General features: G+C 42.6%; 1 protein-coding gene across 2 annotated transcripts in view; it reads right to left on the reverse strand.

Annotated features, from left to right (window-relative positions):
* The window catches only part of N4BP2L1 (NEDD4 binding protein 2 like 1), a gene marked incomplete at both ends in the record, with an annotated part of 28,641 nt that overhangs the window by 16,007 nt on the left and 563 nt on the right, over window positions 1–12,071 (reverse strand). The gene's annotated exons all lie outside the window — the stretch shown is intronic.

Below are 12,071 nucleotides of genomic sequence, written 5' to 3' on the forward strand. Positions count from 1 at the left end.
TAAGTGCTATCAAAATGAATAAACCATATCTGTTTATACCTTTCTGTAGTGATGTTTAGTTTGTTTTAAATCTTCTCCATCAATCATGAGCAACTTTCAATAAACATACACATATGGATAACTCCTGGTTACATATAGCTCTGGTGGAATAGGTATGGAATCCTTTCTTGGAGACAACAGAGTAGAACAGATACTCTCCAAAGTTACCTCTTAGCTGGGCATTTGGGAGGCTGAGACAGGAGGATCGCGGTTCACAAACAGCAGTTCCCGGGCAGCCTTAGCTACTTAGTGAGGCCCTCCGCAACTTAATGAGACCCTGTTTCAAAATAAAGAATAAAAAGTAGGGCCGGGATGTAGCTCAGAGGTTGAATGCCCCTGGGTTCCATCCCTAGACTCACAAAAACAAACAAACAAAAAACCAAAAAAAGACAGTTACCTCTTTGCTTCAGAAAAATTGTTTCTCTGGTAGTACATACATCCCACGAAGGCAACAATTTGTGTCTCTTTTGTCTGCTGATCTGTTCTAAACATCTAGAGGAATGGCAGGCACTTGGAGGATAATGCTTGGTGAGTATGGATGGCTCTTGAATATAATGCTCTGCCCTCTTTTTATATGCAAACTCTTTTTATAGGGCCCCCAACTGTGTAAGGAAAATTTCACATCTATGTACAGTGAGAATTTTACCCAAACCTCAGATTTCCCCCCAAAATGAGGCTGAGAGTGAGGACTCATCTGGATCTCAGCCCTTCCTCTGGAGGGAAGGAGGAAACCCAGCAGCTGAGCTTGGGGAGGGACCCTGGACTGCAGACCACATGGGCCGCCTCCGCAGGCCTGTGGCCGGGCCCTGGCCTTACCACCCAGCACACAGGGCTGAACCCTGTCCATGGAGGACCCAAGGAGTGTCGCCAAGTCACACAGGCTGAGGGACTCCAGTGACGAATCCCAGTGTGCCCTGCGGCTCACTCTTGCCTCTACCCCCATGCCTTACAAGATCCCAAACCAGACTCCAGGACAGCGCTCGCAGCGCCTGTCAATGTGCTTCCACTTCACTCTCTAGCAGAAACCCTCTCGTATCTTGCACAGAAACAGTCCGCTTCTGTGGACGCTAGCATGGTGAGGTTCTCCATGTCTGTGTTTCGTTGGTTAACTCTGTCATGCCAGAATCAGGGACGGAATTGAGCACACCTACCTCAGTACCCACCCCCAATATTGTAGATCCATTAGAGATAAGCTAAGAGTAGGCATCAGGAAAGGGTCCACTTTGGGCCTTTTTTTTTTTTTTTAATACTGGGGATTGAACCCAGGGCATTCTACCTCCATGCTACACCCCCAGTTCTATTTTTAGCCTTTTTTATTTTTGCAATACTGGGGATGGAACCCAGGGACATTCTACCTCTGAGCTACACTCCCAGCCTAAGTTTTTATTCTTTATTTTGAAACAGGGTCTCATTGAGTTGCAAAGGGCCTCACTAAGTAGTAGCTGAGGCTGTCCTCCAATGGCGATCTTTCTGTTTCAGCCTCCCAAAGGCTGGGATTACAAGTGTGCGCCACCATACCCGACTTATTCTTTATTTTGAAACAGTGTCTTACTGGTTTGCAGAGATTTCACTAAGTAGCTGAAGCTGTCTGAAAACCACGATCCTCCTGTCTCCACCTCCCGAATGCTGGGGTTACAAGCGTGCACCACCTCACCTGTCTTGGGCCTTCTTTTGAGTGCTACTTATGGGAGAACAGCCATTGCATCTTTGACCTTGATTTTTTTTACTGTTCTACATCTATTTTTAATTGGGGTACACTGTAATTTTATATCATATTGGGATAGAAAAATACATGCATGGAAAAATAAATGCACACAACTTTTCTTGTCCTCTCTACTGGGTTCCCCCCTCATCCTTACTCCTTGAGACTTTGAGATTGGAATTAGTAATTTTGTATACATCAAGTTCTGGAGGGCATAAGAGTTGAGGCTGGCCATGAACCTGTGATCCTCCTGTCTCAGCCTCTCAGGTACTAGGATTATAAGCACTGAACACCACACCCAGCTTGTTTCCCATTTTTTGCTTTTTTTTTAAGTGTTAAGTTTTCTAAGCTCTTTATATAATCTAGACATTAAACCTTTGTCTGATGGGTAGGTGGTAAAGATCTCTACAGGCTCTCTCTGTAGAATCTTAATAGTTTTCTTTGCTGCAGAGAGCTTAATTGAATGCTATCCAATTCATTCATTCTTGCTTTAATTTCCTGAGCTTTCAGGGTCTTATTGAAGAAGTTTCTACCCTTACCTATATGTTGGAGTGTTGGTCCTATACCATCTTCTAGAAGTTTCAAGTTTCTGGTCTAATTTCTAGGTCTTTGAACCATCTAGAGTTGACTTTTGTGCAGGGTGAGAGGTTGGGGTTTAGTTCCATTTTTCTGCATGTGGATAGCCAGTTCTCCTAAAAGCATTTGTATGTTTTTGGCACCTTTATCAAAGATCAACTGGTTACAGATATGGGGCTTTGTTTCTGAGTCTTCTATTCCATTGGTCTATGTCTCTTTTTTTGTGCTAATACCATGCTGTTTTTATTACTATCACTTTTTAGTACAATTGGAAATCAGGTATTGTGATGTCTCCAGCATTGTTCTTATTGCTGAAAAGTACTTTCGCTATTCTGAGAGTTTTGGGGGACCCTACTTTTTTAAACCATTTTTTATAGACTTTTTTTTGGTGGTACTGGGGTTCCTGGAAGCCCTTCTACCTCCGGGTTACACTCCCAGACCTATTTTATATTTTTATTTAGAAACAGGGTCTCCTAAGCCAGCGCGAGCGGCTAGCTTCGAACCTGCACGATCCTCCTGTCTCTGCCTCCCAAGCGCGGGGATTACAAGCATGCGCCACCACGCCCGGCCTTTTTAAACCATTTTTAGCATAAATATCAGGTGAAGGAGTTGATACAACATTTTCATGTGTAAAAAAAAGGAATACTTTTCTCTGTACTGAATTAAATTTTGAGATGACTGGCTCTTCTTATTTTAACCCCCCTTGTCTATTCTCCACATCTCATTCATTGCTTTACATTTCTCTCTATGTGAATAAACTCCTTTTTGGTTTTGTCCTTTCCTCAAGAGCCAAACTGAAAGTTAAGCTTTCACTTCTTAGGAAGTTTCTGGCATTGTCTTTCATTAGCAAACCCAGCCATCAAATGCCTAGTGAAGGCCTATTATGTGCAGACCTTCTCTCAGGAACTTGGCAGAATAAAGTACCTGGTCTCAAGGAGCTGAATCATATCTGCTAAAGTTTAGATTCTAGTAAAATAAATGAGGTTAGAGAGCAAAGAAAGTCAAGGTATGGGACAAAGAATGGCACTACCAGGTAGCAGAGAAAGCCCCTCTGAGATCCTGCTCTTCGTCATGGACTTAAACAGGTAGAAAAAGAACACTGAAAGATCCTGGATATAGCATGTAGTTCGACGGGACACCCTCGTTACTGCAGAAATGGGGGAAAGTGCATTTATCCAAAGATAGCCCTGGTGAAGTACAAGCTCTCAGCATATCGTCAAACTCCCAGTTTCAGAATAACATGTGTGACATCCCAATGCTAATAAGCTTATCTTTAAAAATAAAAATAAAGCCAGCATGGTGGCGCACACTTGTAATCCAAGTACTTGGGAGGCTAGGACAGGAGGATCGCACAGGTTCGATGCCAGCCTCAGCTGCTTAGTGAGGCTCTCAGCAACTTAGTGAGACCCTGTTTCCAAATAAATAGATAACGGATCTGGGAGTATAGCCCGGTGGTAGAAAGTCCCTGGGTTCTATCCCCAGTATAAATAAATAAATAAATAAATAAATAAATAAATAAATAATAAAACCTTCTAAGGAAGTAGAAGACTGGTTTTCAGATTACACAATAAGACAGAGATGGGCTCATAATGTTGTTGTGAAGATCCAGTCAGTAATCCTGAGTCTATAAAGTTCCAGGCATAGAGTTGGTACTTGGTAACCATGTGCTAGCTTTTCTATTTCTCCCTTCCCCCTTTCCAGATTCTTACCTTGATAAAAACAGCCTTGTCCCCAAGCCACATACATGATCCAACAGAGAGCCTTATGAAGGAACAATCATAAATTAAGCTAGTTTTTATTTATCATACTATTTCTTTAGTCCCAGAGAGCCCAGTATCTTTAGATAACTTAGGAAGACAAAATATAATGTCTTAATGGGTTTGTCTAAAATCTAAATAGCTCTAGAAAGTTACTATTGCATAGAGAAGATTTCATTGAAATGCCAAGAAGGAAGTTGAGTAATAAACATCTTATGATGGGAGCAGATTTAGACACTTGGAATTTGGAGTTAGCATCTCTCCCCAACATACCATAATCAGAATCAATATGAATACTTATTTAAAAATATTAATCTCCTCCCATTACTCCCAATGGTAATATATTAACAGTGAAATTTACTGGTAATTTTTTTTAGTTAGTAAAACACATTACCGATACTAACAATAATAAAATGTAGCTTCCTTACCCTGACTGTTGAAATCCAGGTTAACTCAGTCCCCTTAATAAGGCCTTTAAATGTTTTTTTGTTATACAAGAGATCAAAGCCAACTTCTTTACTTTTCACCAGGTCACTCCTACTAGCCTCTCCCTGTGATATCAAAGATAAAGTTCTGCATTAGAAAATAAGGGGGTCTCATTCCTGTGACCTTGATCAACATGTCTGGCTTCTCAAAGCATCACTGCTTGGGCTGGAGCCAGGTGAACCGTAAGGGAGCTTCCTCCTCACCTCCTGAGCATTTCCCATGGAAACATTCCTCCCCTTCCATTTCTTCACCCACTACTTCCTCCTCTCAGATCATCACCCACACCTGCAGTACCACACAGTCCCAGTGCAGCAGGCTCTTCCTCCACTCTCCCAACAGCTCCAGGAGTGTGGTGCTGAGGACCCTCCTGCGAGGTTGGGAAACCCTCCCTAACGCAGCCTCTCAGGCACTGAAACACATACTGTCCTGTGTATCCTCACTCTCTGTAAAATAAATATGGCATTTATAGTTGTCATTCATCCCAAACTCCAGAGAGAGGTATCACAAAGACTCTTGTTAATGGAAAGAGGAGATTCAGGACCCATCTTAGGAAAATCATGAAAAATATAAAAAGATAGTACTTTCCAACTAGATCTAAGTGACCAAAGATCTGAGCTGTCACCTTTTAGATACTCTCTGCTGATATATTCAACTTGGAATACTCCAAAATCTATTTGGATCTTGCTTTTATTAAGAGAAGCACCACAGTGATGGCCTGCCAGCACGGAGCACTGCAGAGCAGAGCATGCCTTGACGACTGCCCCCACTATGTATTTGGTTGCAAGCATACCTTTCGCCCCGTCTCTGTCTTACTGTATCACATTTGAAAAACAGTCTTCTACTTCCTTAGAAAGCTCTAGTATCACACACACATGCACACACATAGAAAAAACCCTGAAAAATGTAACTTCTGATGGGAAATTCTGTGTCATCCAGGGGTGTGAATGAAGAGAAAAGACAGCTGTCAGCAAGCATCCTTTGAGCCCGATTGAGTCCGTGTTACAAATTGCTTACGATGGTGCCAAAAAGAACTGCAAAGGATGCAACATGTCGTACAGTGTGGTTCCCAGGCTTGGCTTTGACTGATTTGTGAAATTCAAAACAATTCCGGGGAACTGACATAAGGATAGTGACTTTTAATTTTTCGAATTAAGATTATAGTTTTAGAAAGACTACTTTCTATTGTTGCCATTTCAAAAGAACACTTTAGGGGGATACCCATCCAATGGAACATTTTATTCAGACATCAAAACAATAAAGTTCTGACATTTTACAACAGGGGTGAACCTTGAAAACGTTCAGCTAAGTGGAGTAAGCCAGGCATAAAGGAACAAATACTGTCTCATAGACTCACATGAGGCACTCAGAACAGGCGGTTATACAGAGACTCAGTTGCTTAGAGGTTTCTGGGAGGGAAGTGGTAGGAACTTGTTTAGTAGGCCCTGAACTTCTGTTTGGTGTTTATTTTTAAAGTAAATAGTAGTGGTGGCTGCATAGCATCAGAAATGTCACTAGGTTATAGATGCTTGAAAAGGTGAAAACAACCCAAACTGGCCCGGAGTGGTGGTGCACGTCTGCAATCCTGTTACTTGGGAGGCTGAGACAGGAGGATTGCATTTGTGAGGCCAGCCCTAGTGATCAAGTGAGACCCTCCACAATTCAGCAAGCTCCTGTTTCAAAATAATAAAAAGGGTAGAGATGTAGGTTGGCAGTAGAATGCCTCTGGGTTCAATCCCCAGTACAAAAATAAAAAGGCCTAACTGGAAGACATTTGACCACACACACACATGCACAAGGAAGCACAGAGGGTCCACCACAGAGCGCTTACTGAGGCAGGAGGAAAGGACAGTGAAGATCCCAGGCGAGCCTGTCCCGTCAGCTGTGAGAACAGGCCGTTGTGGATAATCCGTCGAGAGCTAAAGGTCTGAGGACTGGAGTCTTATTTCTCATACTCCTCTGTCCTGCTCTGGACACTCTCCATGATCTGGCCTGGGGACCTAGCGGATACGCCCAACACTATGAAGCCACCGTAGGTCAAGGGCAGAACGCTCGCTCTTTCCGCCTCCATCAACCCACTCATGTCGCCTCCCGTTTGCTTTTGTTCGGCCACATCTTCGCCTTCTTGAAGGCCAGCTGTAGAACCATCTCTGAGTGGAGGGGTCTCCCTCTCCCCCAGTTAGCCTTGATCCCCTTCTCTGATGCCCTTGGCCTCCGACACCAGCAGCAGCCAGGGTGCTTCGCGCACTGGACTTCACTCGCTGGGTACTGATGACTGCTTTCCTCGATAGTCTTGTGTAGACTCCTTCTCTTGGCCTTGTTGTTCAGATGCCTCAGGAAGCAAGTGCTGGTACTCTGATAGGTACTCAGTTTTCTTTGTTATTGTTGATCAGTGACTAATAACTAATCACAGTTGGTATTTATGTAGCATACACATTCCATACACATTACTCCATACATGTAATTATAAGGTCTATGTTTACTGCAGCACCTAAAATCCTCACAATAAACATATTAAAGGAATATTAGCTCCTTTTTAATTTTAAAAATCGAAGGTGTTGAAGAATCAACTGACTTATGTTAGTTCATATGCAAATAAGTAAAATTAGATAAAATTTAATGTCATTAAAAATCCATCTTCTTAGAGATTGGAGAGTTTCCTAGTATGTGTTCAACTGAAAATTGACCTAGGAAAAACTTTTTATCTAGAAAATGACATATTTAGTTGAGTTATATAATAAAAGTTTGGTCATATAATGCCAGGCGTGGTGGCGCACGCTTGTAATCCCCACGCTTGGGAGGCTGAGACAGGAGGATCGCACAGGTTCGAAGCCAGCCTCAGTTGCTTAGTGAGGCTCTCAGCAACTTAGTGAGACCCTGTTTCCAAATAAAATAGAAAAAAGGTCTGGGAGTATAGCCTGGAGGTAGAAAGCCTCTGGGTTCCACCCCTGGTACCAAAAAAAAAAAAAAAAAAAAAAGTTTGCTCATATAATCCTACATAGTCAAGTCATTGAACAAAACTTTTTAATTAGTAGTGAAAATTTAATTTTCACCCCTAAAAAGTTATTAAGATATATTTGTTGTAGAAAAACTGGAAAAGTAAACCAGGAGGGGAAATTCTATAATCCACCACCTAAAATCAACAAACTGTGGGAGATTACAGGAACTCCAGCTCATCTGCCTAGTCGGTACTGAGATAGCAGGGGAAGGGTCAGACTGTGGTGCCTACATCCATCTCTGCTTCCCTCAGCCATAACAGGATAAGGGAGGTCTTGAAGGCATCATGAAAATTGCGAGGTGATCTGGATTTGCCGGCGTCATCCATGCCGGCCATAGTGGAGTCGAATTCTACAATAGTCGACTATAAACTTACTGATGGACTTATGCTGCCAGACTCACAGAATATTTTCCTTAGAAGATAACATCTATACTTCTCAGCATTTATTGTATTTATAAAAGATTAGATTTGAGACCATCAACCTACTTCATCTTTTATCTCGGAAATAGTGTTGACTTAGCTGGTGCCATTTCCTTAGTTTTCTTTCAGAAGCCAGAAATGTTCCCAGATAGAAGAATTTGTATCGCTCAAAGCTGTACAGTAGCTGATCTAGAACTCTCTTACTGGAGACAGTTTAATTACAGTCGCAGGCAGGTTTATTCTGAGGATGTGTGTGTTCAGAGGGTGGAAGCCACGCGCGGCCTCTGCCACTCACCCTTGTTGTGGCGGCTGCCGGCTTCTCGTCAAAACTCCCACAGCTTTCCCTACTGGGCTGTCGAGGGCCTTGACCTGCAGCCAGCTTGGAATGGCCCTTCGCATGCACTGCGACGCCTGGAGAACTCACTTCTGCGTTGTTCCACCTCCAGTAGAAAGTAAAAGACTTCTTTGAATTGCTTTGTCTTCCTGTTGCATTTGCTAATACTTCCTTCTTTGGTTGCTTTTAAATCAGAATTAGAAATGTGTTCATCAGAAGTAAAAATTCACATATCTGGATGCAGAGGGACCAGAGAAGTGCTACCCATGAGAGTACGGGGCTTCCTTTGCAATCTTGTTGCTACCATGCTTAGTATATCCTAGCTAGAATAGAATAGGAAAGGGAGTAAGAATCGCAGCCCTAAGAATACCTTTATTGATCAGGCACAATTTTTCCACCTTTATTAATATTCCCCAATTAAGTTGTCTAATGTATGAAAATTATATACACAAATATTTTCTAAATGGCATTAATTTTAAAAGCCTGAATTATGAACCACTTAAAAGTTTAGGGCAAGAGTCAGCATACTTTCTATAAGGGGTCATAAATATTTTAGGCTTTGCAAGCCGGACTGTCCCTGTTATAATGTCTCAACACTGCTGTTTGTACCCTGAAAGCTGCCATAGACAATATGTAGACAAACGTAAACAAATGAGCATGACTATGTTCCAATAAAACTTTATTTACAAATGTGGAACAGATATCTATGAAGGGTACATTATAGATTCATTAAAAACTAGTCATGAATATTATGAAAAACATAAAAAAGTCATCAAACAAAAAATTAAGATATAAAAGTATAGAAATAAATGTTAAATCATAGTTGCAAATAACACACCAAGCATGTAAAAAAAAAATCAAATTACTATTTTTATACTAGGATAGCAGGAGAGTCAATGGAAGTTTGTCTTTGCTCAATATTTCAGTTTTTATTTGCATTTTATAATAAAATATCTTAAACTATAAAAACCCTAAGTGATAACATTCCTCTTTCTCCATGTACCTGTCCAATTATTCTTTTAGGATGCATACCTGGAAGTAGAACTTACAGGTCAATGGTACAAATTTATTTTAAAAACATTGTTTAAATAACATAGAGGTGAAAAAAATAGGTTAGGGGCACACTAATCTTTTAGTACACTTATGTGCTTAAACATTTTAAATAAGCTAGAGTCCCAACTGTTTTTTAAATCAACCCAAATAATTTAAATAGGTATTTTTTATTTAAATAGCCCAAGCTATGAAAACATATAAGTAAAAAGCATAGAAATCTAACATTGATTTGGAACACAAGACATATCCCAATTTCAAAAGAGTACTTTTATTAGTTTTTTAATCAAATGAGAAATAAAGGATAGGCAGAAAAAAGATGAACCCACATTTGTAAAAACCAATTTTCTCCAATTTTTAAGAAATATTTTATTATTTTGATTTAAGAAATACATGTTTATTATAGAAAATTTGGAAATACATAAATTAGAGACGTGAATTTCCCAGAATCCAACAAATACATAAGATAACCTTATGGCTTTACTATTTTCCATACATGTGTATTTTAAAACAATTTGACACACTCTCCTCTCCCACTTCCCACCCCCATAAAGCGGGGCAGGCTGCTCCTGGAGGGCCAGGCTGAGGCTGTGAGGGATCCAGCCTCACTGTGGCTCCACCTTGCTGGCTGTGGCCCATTTCCTCACCTGCTTCCCAGACTTTAATACACAGCTCACTCGAGCCATGCCAAGGATCTTCTGCCCCCAGCACTGTGTAACCCGGCAACTCAAAGTCAACTTCGGGTGCCTTCCTCACTTCAGAGCTGGGCTTCTCCACAATAATGCCAAAGATTTATCTCTACTAATTAACAGTTTAGGCAGTAACTAACACCTGTTAAAAGTTATAGACCGCTGGGCGTGGTGGCACACGCTTGTAATCCCCACACTTGGGAGGCAGAGACAGGAGGATCACACAGGTTCGAAGCCAGCCTCGCTGGCTTAAGAGACCCTGTCTCCAAAAAAATATATAAAATAGGTCTGAAAGTGTAGCTCAGAGGTAGAAGGGTTCCACCCCTAGTACTACCAAAAAAAAAAAAAAAAAATCAGAAAAAAAGGTATATACCACTTTAAGATGGGCGTGATGGTGCACCCTTGTAATCCCAGCATTTAGGAGGCCGAAACAGGAGGATCCGGGTTCACAACCAGCCTCAGCTACTTAGTGAGGCCCTTTGCAACTCAGTGAGACCCTGTTTCAAAATAAAAAATAGAAAAATAGGACTGGGGGTGTAGCTCAGAGGTGGAATGTCCCTGGGTTCCATACCCAGTACCACACACGCACACAAAAAAGTTATATACCACTTTAAAGTTTTGAAAGCCTTCCCACACACATTTCATCTTCACAACATCCTCATAACATCCTTCTGTGGCAGAAAGAGTAGCTATCCCTGTTGAACAGGAAGGGAAATTGAGACACAGAAGAGCTGAGTGAATCGCACTGCTCCTGAGTTGCAGAGCTTGGATATAAAGCCATAAATTGACTTCAGGTCTTTTACCTAGCCATTAGGAGCAAGCTATACGTTTTTTTTTTTTTTTTTTTGGAGAAGGGGGAAAATTTGAACCCAGGGGCATTCTATCTCCAACCTATACCCCCAGTCCTATTTTTCTATCTTGTTTTTGAAAGAGGGTCTCACTGGGTTGCTGAGAGTCTTGCTAAGTTGCTGAGGCTGGTCTTGAACCTGTGATCCTCCCATCTCAACCTCCCAAAGAAACAAACTATTCTTAAGGCTGACAATTGAAAATTAAGCAGAAAAATCTTCAATAACTCCTCTACCTCCATTGCCTCTTAGCAGTCACATATAAGGAACAGAAGGCCCAGGGAAGCTAGGTGATTGCTCAGAGTTGCTAGCCTGTTAGTGATGAAGTGGAGAGTGGATCAAAGGCCCAGTGTTCAGACTCCCGGGGCAGTGCCCACTCCAGTTATCCCCAGAAAGATCTTCTTTAATAAGTTGGTCTCTCAGCTGATGTCTTCTGCTTAAACATTAACCAGAAGAAAAAATCCTCTAAGTGTAGACTATGGAGTCAGATAGGACCTTAAAGATCACCCAGCTACCCACTCACTTCGGGTGAGAAGCGTGAGGTCCAAGACCCTCAGGGTTAGCTCTGCGCATCCTCTGCTCATCAACCGCTTTCCTTCCCCATACGGTAGAAACAAAACTTGACCTAAAAGGCTGACTTCCCTCTTTGGCACGCAGTGTGTGGTGAGGCACAGATCAGCAATCTTCAACATCCAGAAGGTACTTGGTTGATAGTCGATCTACCGACCATGGCTGTGTCATGCAATAACCAAGTTCTGCTGGGTCCCAGGAGGCTTCCCACTCTACCACCCTCCTCGGCCTCCCAGCAGCCGGGAGGACCTGCTGAAAAGTCCGCGTCTCGGAGGAGGGTGCGCTCCCAGTCACCCTCGGTTAATCTGCGAATGGAGTCCCAGGCCCTCCCTGGCGCTCTCAGTTTCTCACCCCCAAGGACCCCCGAGGACCCCGGCCTCCACCTGGCACCGCGGCCACCGACCCCTGCGCGGGCGGTCCAGGGGCCGGCTTACCCCTCCCCCGAGGGGCAGCTCACCGAGGGGAGCGCACCTCCTCTGCGGGGAGGCTGCGGGCAGTGTGCGGGATAGGCTGAGGCCCCCACCTTCAAGAAACTTACAGGAGGGTAAACAAAACCATGTGCAAAACCAATGACAGTCACTGCGCGGTACACAGGACGCCCAGGAGCC

Source organism: Muscardinus avellanarius (assembly GCF_963383645.1).
Source record: "Muscardinus avellanarius genome assembly, chromosome: 2".
Taxonomy (NCBI): Eukaryota; Metazoa; Chordata; class Mammalia; order Rodentia; family Gliridae; genus Muscardinus; species Muscardinus avellanarius.